Here is a 12,554-nt window from a genome sequence, read left to right as displayed (position 1 = left end):
ATACAACACAGAGCTGATTCTTTGAACAGATTAATAAAATTGACACACTTACAGCAAGACTCGCTAAAGAAAAAAGATTCAAACAAAATCAGAAATGTAAGAGAAGTTACCACAGACACCACAGAAATACAAAGGCTCACACAAGAGTACTAGGGAAGACTCTATGCCACCAAATTCAATAACCTAGAAGAAATGGCTACATTCCTAGAAATCTGTAACCTTCCTGGACTGAATCAGGAAGAACTGGAAAATCTCAATGGACCAATCGACTGTGAGGAAATTGAAGCAACCAACAAAAGACCTCTCCAAAAGAGAAAGTCCAGGACTAGATGGCTTCACTAGTGAATTCTACTGAACATTCAAAGAAGATTTGATACCTATCCTTCTCAAGTTCTTCCAAAAAATTGAAGAGCAATATTTCCTAACACATTTGATGAGTCTAACATAATGCTGATACCAAAACCTGGCAAAGATAACACACACACACCACAGACCGATATCTCTGATGAAGACAGATGCAAAAAATTCTAAACAAAATACTAGCAAATTGAATATAACAACACCTTAAAAAATAAGACAGCATGATCAAATGGGGTTCATTCCAGGGGGACAAGGATGGTTCAAAATATGCTATTTGATCAATGTCACACACCACATGAACAAAATAAATGATAAAGATCATATGATTATATCAATAGACGTAGAAAAAGCTTTTGACAAGATACAACATCCATTTATAATTGAAACATTAAATTAAATGGGTATAGAAGGGAAGTACCTCAACATAACGAAGGCCATATATGACGAGCCCTCAGCTAATATACTCAAGGGTGAAAAACTGAAAGCTTTTCCTCTAAGATCAGGAACCAGGCAAGGAGGCCCACTCGCACCACTGATGTCCAACATAGTACTGGGTGTTCTAGCCACAGCACCCAGGCAAGAGAAAGAAATAAAAGACACTCAAATTAGGAAGGAAGAAATAAAACTGTAACTTTTTGCAAATGACATGATTCTTTATATAGAAAACCCTAAAGACTCCCAAAAAAAGAGTCTGTAAGAAACAACAGACAAATACAGTAAAGTTTCAGGATACAAAGTAAATGAACAATAATCCACTGAATTCCTACACTAACAATTAAACTTCAGAAAATTTAAAAAATAACTCATTTTGTAATTGTTACAAAAAGAATAAAATACCTAGAAATAAACTTAACAAAGGATGTGAAGGACCTATACACTGAAAACTCTAAGACATTAAAAGAGATTGAAGAAGACACACAAAATGGAAAGATATTTCATGTTCATTGATTGAAAGAATTAACATAGTTAAAATGGCCATATTACCCAAAGCAATATCCAGCTTTAATGCAATCCCCATCAAAATCTCAAAGGCATTTTTTAAAGATACAGAACAAAAAAGTATCAGATTTGTATGGAATCACAAAAGACCCTGAGTAGCCAAAGCAATCCTGAGGGGGGGGGGGGACAAAGCCAGAGGTATCACACTCCCTGACTTCAAATTAAATTATAAAAACATTTTTTAAAAGGGGTAAAAGGAGCAAAGAAGGAAAAATTGGGACAACTGTAGTAGCATAAACAATAAAAAAAAGCATTTAAGAAACATCCTTCTTATTAAGTAGACCTCTTAATGGAAGACACTAAAGGAATGACTTACCGAAATGTATCAGACAGCCTCTGGACCCCAGAGATACTCTGCAAGCCTTTTACTGTTACTAAGCTACACTTCTTCACTTCAGAATTGACCCAAGACCCTCAGGGAGTTTACTTGGTTCTAAGGAGTTCACATATGTACTTCTCTTGTCCCACTATAAAAGTTGTTAAATAGTTTAAAATAATTTTCCGTGAAGATTTACTGAGCTATGGTTCTCACTAACTAAATTATGGGGGCAGGGGAGAGAACCCTGTCTCTTTTGCAGTGAATCTCTCAGGCTCCAGCTCAGTATCTTAACCTGGAAAAGGCAATGCTGTGGAGCTAATATGTGTCAATGGAAACTGATGTTTTAAAAAGACAAAAAATTTAAATTTTTTAAATGTTAATCTGTTGAAAATACGTTAGGAGCCAACAGTTCTTAAATTTATATGAAAGAAATAATCATTTTGGTAAAAAATAATATAATTACGTTTAATATTAAAGACAGGAAAAGTAAATACTCTTTATATCACCTGTTCTCTCATTCCATAACAAATGAATAAGTTATGTGAGAGCTTTGTTCTATTTTCTCCTAATTTGTCAATAAATTTGGACAAATGTGTGACTGTAAAATTTTTATGCATAACTTTTTTATAGGTCTATATTAGATGATACTCTGAAAACATAATGAATCCACAGACCCTTCCTATTTGTACAGTATTAAAATAAGCATTTCTTGGAACTCTTAGAATAAGTCACAATGGTAAAGATTATTATCACTGATATGCACTGAGCACTCCCCAGGTGCTTTAAATACTTCATGTAAACTTTACATGTAAGCACTTTACAACCAAATTAGCCCTCACAGTGATTTTGTAAACAGGTAAATATTGGGAAACTGCTACTCAGAGAAATGGATGAAGTTGTCCAAGATCATCCTCTATTAAGTATGAATTGAGAGTATAGCTCTAAAATGAAGATTTTTTTCAATTAACAGAGTTTTCAAATTTTATCCATTATCAACAAAGTTGATAGATGGAAGGACACCCAGAAGTAAAACAGTTCAGCTGAGAAGAGCAGTTGTATCTGACTGGTCATACTGTCTGTCCTTAGTTGGGCATTTCAACTACTTCATTGCCAAATGCATTAGTGAGATTATAGCTGAATTAAAAGAGATGACACTCACAGTCTACACTCAGCTCCTCAGTGCACACCCGGAGTATCACCCTCATTGCCGAGTGCTACATGTATAAGCAAAATAAGTCTACTCAGGTTAGAGTAACTAGCATGGTGAGGAGACATGAAATTGGGTCACACAGAACATGACTGAGGAACTAGGAGAGGAAAAGAAGACACAGAGAAAACATGAGTGTCACCCCCAGATGGGATGTCCTGTAGAAGATGGTGTATGGCCTTAATGTTTGTATTCCCCCCAAATGCCTATGTTGAAATCGAATCCCCAATGTGATCGTATTTGGAAATGGAGCTTTGAGCAGGTAATTCCCGAATGGAATGAGTGCCCTTATGAGAAAAAGCCAGAGAGCTAGCTATTCCCTCTGCAGTGTAAGGATATAAGAAAACAGCTCTCTGAGAGCCAGGAAATGAGGAATAGGCTAGATAAAGACTGAAGGAATTCAATTATTCAGCAAGCATTTGCACTATGTGACCTTTTTATACCTTCCATCCTCACGTTGTATGATTCTATCATCATCTATTTGGAATGTAAGGCCAGAAGCCTTAGCATGAAAAACAGGAAAAAAAAGATCAAAAGCAATGGATTCTTTTAGGTTCACATGTCTTAGAAAATTCTGAGATCAGAATTTTGAGCGGATGAATTCTGATTGATATTTACCTACTTTGGTTTGGGACTAGGGTAAAAAAATAATAAATTATTCTCTAGTACAAATATTAGCCAGTGCATTACTCAAATACTGTTTATTCTCCTTAGTGTACAACTTTATCAAGAGGCTGAGAACGTGAACAGATTGTACAGGAAAGCTGCAGCAGCAAATAAACTCTTTTCATATCAGATTTACATGGAAAGGTAAAATCAAGTGATCTGACTAAAGAAGGAATAGCTAAAGGTGGTACTCTTTTCCCTAAGATGAAATCAGGGCTTACCTGATTACAACTCCACATAAGCATTTTATTATTTAAAAATAAAGTCTACGCTTTATATTATAAATGTAATTTATCTCCATTTTAAAAGATTTCAAAGATAAAGACAGGCAGATAGAAAGTTAATGAAACAAAACACAACACAGTAGGCCCGCCCACTTTAAAAGTTCTCAGCAGCCACACTACAATCTAATTTCCAGAAAAAGAATTTGAAACTCCATTAAGGTACTAGTAGTGAGAGTTATCAAATTTGTTGATCAAAGTATTTGTTTATTGAGTAAAATTTGTTCAATACTTAAAATGTACAAAATATTCACTGATAAACAAAGACAGATCATGTTACCCTCCATCAAGCTTCCTGGTTCAAGGGAGGAAGACAATAAAAAAGTATTCAGCATTCACTGAATGAATGAATGAATGAATGCATGAATGAACAAATGAATTGCTTATAACACAATAGAAGGTTGAGTAATACAAGGAGGAGGAGACAAAAAAGCTTCTCTAAGAGATGAAGTTACATTTGAGCCAAACCACAAAATTTCCTTTCTTGGAGAAATTTAGAAGTAGACTACTCAGATGATTTAGGTGTAGCACTACTTAAAGCGGTGAGGTGAACTACCACATCTCTTTGAATCTCACCAATATGTGATTCAGATTGTTGAACACAAGACAAAAAAAATGATCACAGGTTTGGGATGTAGAACAATAAAATATACCTGGAGAGATTGAAGAGAGACTTGAATATTGATAAAATCATCAAAAACTCAAATGGGGAAAAGTAGATTCAATTAGCATTAACGAATATTTTCTGTAATTTAACCCCAAAAGTACCATAGTTTTCAAATGCCAAAGTCCCTAAAAAAGGTACAAACAGGACAAAAGTAGAAAATGGTGCATATTATATGGCCAACTGCACGTGATAGGATCCCAGGGACAACTTAATGAGGAAGGCATCTTTTTTACTTGTAAGTAGTAATTGTCACATTACCAATGACATATCTGTGTCATTACCAGTTACAATATGACACAAATATTTTATAGTACTATTTCAAAGCAAATCAAACTGGAATGGAGTAGAAGAAGGTTAAAAATGACCCAACTCCTTCAATTTCAGCCTAGGTTAAATGAGAATTGCTGATCAGAACCAATGCCTACAGGTTGTGTCTTGGTTATACAGAGAGATGGGACATAGAAGTGGCATGCATAAGTAAACTCCAAAAATAAAATTAAAAACTCATCCTCTGCTCCGTACCAATACATTTTCCAGTAGTATTTGTAGAGCAGGAATACAAATTGTTATGCATTTTACTTAAGCTCACTTCCCTTTACCTAACTTATTTTAACTACCAGTGAGGGGGGGGGAGACAAAAGAACAAATTAGCAGTTCACAGAGCAAAGGGAAAAAAAATAAAAACAATTAGTTTAAGTGATGCAAACATTAAACAGGTAGCCCCTTGATAATCAAAACATTTATTTGTAGCAAAGAGAATTCTGGGGGTTATAATACCATATAAACAAGATGTGTTGTTAGTACATGAAAATGTCATTTTCTAGAAGAGTTAAGTGAAGTCTTCAGCAGCACAATACAGCCGTCATTCAATGTACATATTGGTGTACACGCATTAGTAGCTCACGAAAGTGTCACTGTACTGTCTAAATCCCTCAAAGACTTTCTTAGCCTATGGCAGGAGTTGTTTAACAACACTCTGCAGATGCTTGGTGTCCTAATGGGGGTACCACAAGCTGGGAGGTTGGGGTTATATTTTTACATACATGTGCTCATACTGAGATTGAGTTTACCGGTTTTATTCTAAATTGAAAAATAAATAAATAAATAAAAACCACTGGTCTCCTGAATAAAATTAAACACTACATTAAGACTCATAAATTTCTACAAATAATCAACAAAGTAGTTTTCAAACCTGTCTTTACAAATGGCCTCCACAAATCTTTATTTTTCATTAAACAAGGCAGGGCCTGTACCACTTTTTGAAATATGTTCTTACATTCCTACCTTCTGCTCTTTCTACCTTTCTCATATCGGCCTCCACAGCCCAAGTAAAATCTCATTTTATTCATAGTCATGTCTCGGCCCCCACTCCAGTCCACTGGCTCTACCTCCTCCATTCCTACAGCTTTTCCTTCCTGTGCCCTTCATTGAACAAGTACCATGTGCTACCTTCTATGTTTATTACACCTGAGTCCCCCTTCCCTGAGCTCACACCTGTAACTTCCCTCCAGGAAGGAAGCTGGAGTGATTGTAGGGCCCACCTTATTTAATTTCTCTTTCTCAAGAAACTTCCCAAAACTTGTGGGATGTAGGGAAAGCAGTGCTTAGAGGAAAATGTATAGCATTAAATGTATGCATTAGATAAGAAGGAAATTGTATCAATAACCTAAACTACCACTAGTTAGAAAACTAGAGAAAAGATCAAATTAAGCCTAAAGCAAGCAGAAAAAATATATATATTAACTACTAGAACAGAAATTAATAAAGTTGAAAACAGAACACAATTAAGAAAATCAATGAAACCAAAATGGGTTATTTGAGAAGATCAATAAACTTGATAAACTCCTACTCTGGATAATTAAAAAATAGAGAGACAGGAAATAAATTACCAATATCATTTTTTAAAAAAACAACACAGGAGTCAACATCACTGGCCTTGTGGACATTAAAAGGATAATAAGGACAACTCTATGCCCACAAATCTGATAATTTAGATGAAATGTACCAGTTACTTGAAAGATATAAACCACCAAAACTTACACAAGAAGCAACAAATAAGTTGAATATCACTACAGCTATAAAATAAATTGAATCAATAATTAACCTTAAAAAAAAAAAAAACCATCAGCCAATGCAGGTGGTTTTACAACTCATTTCTAAAAAAAAAAATTTAAGAAAAATTGGGACAACTGTAATTGAACAACAATAAAATAAAAATAAATCAATAAATAAAAAGAACAAAACAAGAAAGAAGAAAGGAAGGAAGGAAGGAAAGAAGGAAGGAAGGAAGGAAGAAAGGAAAGAAGGAAGGAAGGAAGGAAGGAAGGAAGGAAGGAAGGAAGGAAGAAACCATGTCAATTCTCTATGGTCTCTTTCAGCAAACAAAAGCAGAGGAAACACTTCTTAATTCATTCTATGAATCTAGCACTACCCCTAATAGCTAAGTCAGATAAAGACATTAGAAGAAATAAAAATATACAGACCAATATCTCTCCTAAGTATTGGCACAAAAATCATTAACAAAATGTCAGTAAGTCAAATCCAACAATGTATTCAAGAAATTGTACACCATGACCAAGTTGGATTTATTTACAGGTATGTAAGGCAATTTCAACATTTGAAAATTAATCAACGTAATTCACCAAATCAACAGAGAAAACAAGAGAAGTCATACAATTATACTAATTGATACATAAGCATTTTACAAAATTTAATATTGATCCAGGATTTAAAAAAGAAAATCTCTCACAAAGTACAAATAGGTAATAGCTTTCTCAATTTGTTAAAAGACATCTACAGAAAAACCTACAGCTAACATCATCCTTAAACTTGATGTTTTTCCCTAAAATCAGGAACAAGCCAAGGATATCCTCTCTTATACCTCCTATTTAACAATATACTGCAAACCCTAGTGAGTGTAATAAAACCAGGAAAAACAAGGTATGTAGATTATAAATGAAGAAATAAAACTGTCTCTATTCACAGATTCTGAATGTTTATGCAGAAAAACCCAATGAATTGACAAAAAAAAAAAAAAAAACATTCTCCTGGAAAGAATAAGCAATTATACCAAGATTGTGGGATACAAGATAAATTAAACAAAAGTCTGTTGCTTTTCTTTACATCAGCAATTAACAATTGGAATTTGAAATTTAAAAAACAATACCCCCTACAATAGTTTGTGAAATGAAATATAATACTAAAGTATAAATTAATAAAATGTATACAGGACCCATCTACAGAAAGCTATAAAACATGGATGAAAAATCAAAGAAGATCTTTTAAAAATGAATAGATAGTCCATGCTCATGGATTAGAAATTCAATATTGTTAATTTTCTGATTGTTCGATATTATCAGATGTCAATTCTTCCCAACCTGACATATAAGTTCAGTGCAATCCTAGTAAGAATCTAGCAACCTATTTTGTAGATATAAAAAAATTAATTCTAAAGTTTAAATGGGAAGGCAAAAGACTTAGAATAGTGTTTAATACTGAAGAATTGAAATACTGAATAAATTGGACTCAGAGTACCTGATTTCAAGACCTACTATAAAGGCAACAGTAATAATAAATTTTAAAAAAAGGTGTGTTATCAGTGAAAGAATACATAGGTAGACCAGTGGACCATAAAAATAAGTCCAGAAACAGAATTACACAAATATAGTCAACTGATCTTTGACAAAAGAAATAAAACAATTAAATGGAGAAAAGATAGTATTTAAACAAATCTTGTTGAAACTGGACATCCACATGCAACAAGAAGAATCTGTACACAAAATCTACACCTTACACAAAAATCAATTCAAAGGGAATCACTGACCTAAACAATCACTAGAAATTATAAAACTTCTTAAAGAAAAGAGAAAAAACTTCCACATGATCTTGAATTTGGTAATAAGTTTTTTAAAACCACACCAGTAGAACAACCCATGAAGAAGAAAAACTAATAAATTCAACTTAATCAAAATTAAAAATTTCTACTCTGAAAAAAAAACAACTGTTTAAAAAATGAGAAGATAAGCCAAAGACCAGATTGGAAGAAAATATATGCAAAATATATATTGAACAAACCATTTTCTACACCAAAAGCTTAAAAACATTTATTCACAAAGGTATATGCATCCCTGTGTTCACTGAGCACTACTCACAGTGATCAGGATGTGGAAACAACCAAAGGGCCCTTCAGTGGATGACTGGATGAAGAAGATGTGGTCCATATATACTATCGAATACTATCCAGCCGTAAGAAAAGATGAAATACTGCCTTTTGTGACAACATGGATGGACCTAGAGAATATTATGCTAAGCAAAATGTCAATCAGAAAAAGCTAAGAACTATATGATTTCGGTCATACGTGGGATATAAAACTGAAACGCAGAGACACAGGCAACAGTTTGGTGGTTCCTAGAGTGAAGGGGTTTGGGGTGATGGGAGGGGAGTAAAGGGTAAAGGGAGCCAAATATATGGTGGTGGAAGATGATCTGACATTGGGTGGTGGGCACACAATGCGATGTATTATAGAAATCTATACTTGAAGCCTATATCATCTAATTAACCAATGTCAGTCATTCAATAAATTTAATTAAATAAATAAAAGATTTGTAATGAAGATATATAAAGAACTCTTGGAACTCAATAAAAAGAACAAAAATTAATTTTAAAATGGGTGAAAGATCTAAACAAGACACCTCACCAGAAAAATATACAGTTATTTAAAAATATATATGAAAAGATGCTCATTGCCACCTGTTATTAGGGAATTGAAAGTTAAAACAATAATGAAGTATCACTAAATAACTGTTAAAACGACTAAAATCCAAACACTGACAATACTAAGTGCTGACAAGAATGTGGAGCTAAAGGATTTGTCATCCGTTGCTCGTGGGAATGTGAAATGATACAGCTACTTTGGAAGACCGGTTGGCACTTTCTTATGAAGCTAAACAGCCTTACCAGATGTTCCAGATATTTACCCAACTGATGTCAAAATGTATGTGCACACAGAAGCTGCAGGCAAATGTTTACAGAAGTTTATTCACAATTTCCATGAAATGGAAACAACCAAGATGTCTGTCATTGGTGAATATATAAAAACAGTGGTACAGGCCATACAACTGAATACTGTTCAGCTATAAAAAAAGAAATGAGCTATCAAAGTGTAAATATATGGAGAAAACTTAAATGTGTGTCGCTAAGTGAAAGTAGCCCGTCTGAAAAAAATTGCATACCATCTGATCCCAATCATACGGCGTTCTAGAAAAGAGAAAACTATAGAGATGCTAAACAGACCAGAGACTGGCAGGAGGGAGAGGCTGAATGGAGGAATTATAGGATATTTTATAGGGTGGAGAAACACTAGAGTCCTCTGAGGGATTAACCATTGTGTTAATTGACCTTGATGAGTCTACTTGGGCACAGATGAGCTTGATTCTTCCTGGGGTGCAAAGGGCACACTTTCCCTCTTGCCTCCCAAACTACAGTTCCAGTCATCATTGCCAATCATGTTACCCAAGCCCAGGCTGGGCTCTCCTTCGTCTCAGGCCCCAGAGCTCAGGCCCCAGAGCTAAGTTGCTATTTGCTGTGACAGTCGGGAGTGAGCAATGATGGAAGGGAGCAGCTGCAGCCGAACGACTGAAGCAAACCCAATTAATATGCTGCCAGCCCTGCCTGGCCCTGCCTATTCCATCGCAGGCCATGTGCCGGTAAACTTACAACCCAAGGCTGAATCTGCCCTGGGGAGCTGGAGTTTCCTGACCAAAAAGCACGTGAAAAACACACACTGCAAAATAGCGTAATGATTCTCCTCTGCAATGACCACGTGTTTTATAATCAGGAAAATAAGGCCCGTATATGTTATTGTTTTTAACAATTAATTCTTCTGCAAAGCAAGTGCCTGGAGAGTATTAATGTCTCTCCAACAAAGTCGATTGTAAAATTATAGTTTACTTTGATGATATTGGTCTCAAATTTAATTTTAAAAGGGATTGCAACGTTCCTGTTCTGACTGGTTTTTCTACTGTTTAAAAAATGTCCCTTGTAGAAACTGAAGCAACCGAAGACGTATCCCTCATATAAGAATGCAGGGTTTTGGAATTTTCCCAGAAGCCTAGGCAAGGAGCGCCAAGAAGGGGAAATCAACCACAGGTCGCCACACCTTTAACTGCGTGTCAAATCATGTTTCCTTATCCCAGCAACAAAATGAAGAGTCAAGGTCCAAATCAAGTAAAGGGCAAGTCACAAGCACACGCTTTCAATGACATGCGTTTTGACTTGCAAATATAATATTTGCTCTTAAAACTACTGTGCGTTTTAATAAAAACTGCTTAATAAAACCTTGCTTCTAGAGACAGCTGCGGCAGGCTCTTCTATAAGAATCTGATTTATTAATAACAAAATTTATGGGGTGAGGAGAAAAGCAATACTTATTTTTCTTGCCTGGCTCAATTTCCCTGTAATATCTTAGTGATGAGTCTCCTGCTGGCAGGCATTCTGGAGCCAAGAGGAATAAATAAGACACCAAGGTTCAGCCTGTGAAGTTCCCTGTTTTCTCTCCCGTTCCTTCGCAGTCCTGCAACTCAAACTCACAGTTTTCTTTCTTGAACTTATAAAATAAACAGTTTGTCTCTCTACCTCTCTATGGGTCTCTTCTTTGTCTCATGCTGGTGGGTGCAGTTGGATACAAATAAAGTCCCTGTTGTCCTTAATGTGGATGCCATGAGTCTTCCCACCCTCGCTTGAGTCATCAACACCCAATTACATTTTCTTGGACAGAAGTGCCTGCCAGTAGGACAGTCATCATGCAACAATCCTCCAACTGGGTCACAAACAAGTTCACCTAGCAGGAGCTTTAACAAGTCCTCAAGTGGGTGCATGTCCTATTTCTCGAGGCTTAAAAGGGGTTATTTCTTTTTATAAACTCTCATTTGTAAACCTTGTCACCTTAAATACATTAGAGGTCTCTGATATGCCCTATAATCTGGAAACCCCATGCTAGGCAAATCAGGAGCTCAATAACTACATGTTACATGATGAATGTATGTCTTATGCATTATAAAGCATTAATAATTACTAAGTTCTACCATCCTATTTTAAGAGAATCCCTCAAAAGGAAATATCTCATTCTTATCAGTGATGTATCAGGAGCAATTCTATCTCACCATACTACCCCATTACTACGCCGAAGGAGTTCCCTGTTGTCCCAACCCAGAAAATTCCTCTCTCTGAAACATGCCAAGATTTAAAAGTTTCCTAATGATAAGGGCTGTGCCTACTTCTTTGTATTTACCACTAGACATAACTCTGTGCCTTGTAAATAAATTAGCTTTCCAAAGTAATGATCAATGAATGTTTCATGTATTGAATTGAACCAGTGCTTTTCAAAGATGACCACATTCCACTGAGGACAATAGCATTCTCCCAGGGCCAGCCTCTCCTCTCCAGAATCTGAATTTTCCCTTTCTCGGGCTATATTTTAGTATTAGCAACTCCTCATTCAATCCAAACAAAACAGCAGATTTATTATACTGTGACTTAGGCCTGAATGTCAAATCTCGCCCCATCTCATTTGCATTCCATTATGCACTCTTAACAATGTCTTATCCACTTTTCTGAAAAAAAATGAATGTGTTTGGATGCAGGCAGTATGTCCACATCTGTTTATTTCACCCTAAACACCAACTGGGTTCTTTGCTTACAATTGCCAGCACTGAAATGGTGCTACAAATATCTCAGGCAAGCTGGGTTATCAAATGTCAAATACATTTTAAGTATTTGTTGCTCCAGAACACATGTCCTTCAGTGGGCAGACACTTAGCAACCTAACCTAACCCCTGGTTTGCCATAAAAACCTAGGTTTTACTGCTGGAGGAGGAGAAAGACAGAGAAAGAGAAAGAAAGAAGCCTGGGGTCAAAATTCAGATGTTGACATCAGTGATGTCTAAAATAGGGTAGCAGAAGAAACTCCAAAACAAGCTGGCCAGAATACTCTTAAACCAAGATAAGATATATGGATAACGTTTCAAATATCTATAAAAACATATCAAGACTTAGAC

The 12,554-nt window shown here is 35.5% G+C and overlaps 1 protein-coding gene across 2 annotated transcripts in view; it reads right to left on the bottom strand.

Annotated features, from left to right (window-relative positions):
• The window catches only part of ESR1 (estrogen receptor 1), a 219,508-nt gene that overhangs the window by 116,426 nt on the left and 90,528 nt on the right, over positions 1–12,554 (bottom strand). The gene's annotated exons all lie outside the window — the stretch shown is intronic.

This window comes from Furipterus horrens, unplaced genomic scaffold (genome assembly GCF_987537825.1).
Source record: "Furipterus horrens unplaced genomic scaffold, mFurHor1.1.pri manual_scaffold_6, whole genome shotgun sequence".
NCBI lineage: Eukaryota > Metazoa > Chordata > Mammalia > Chiroptera > Furipteridae > Furipterus > Furipterus horrens.
This window is presented reverse-complemented; position numbering and strand designations above follow the sequence as displayed.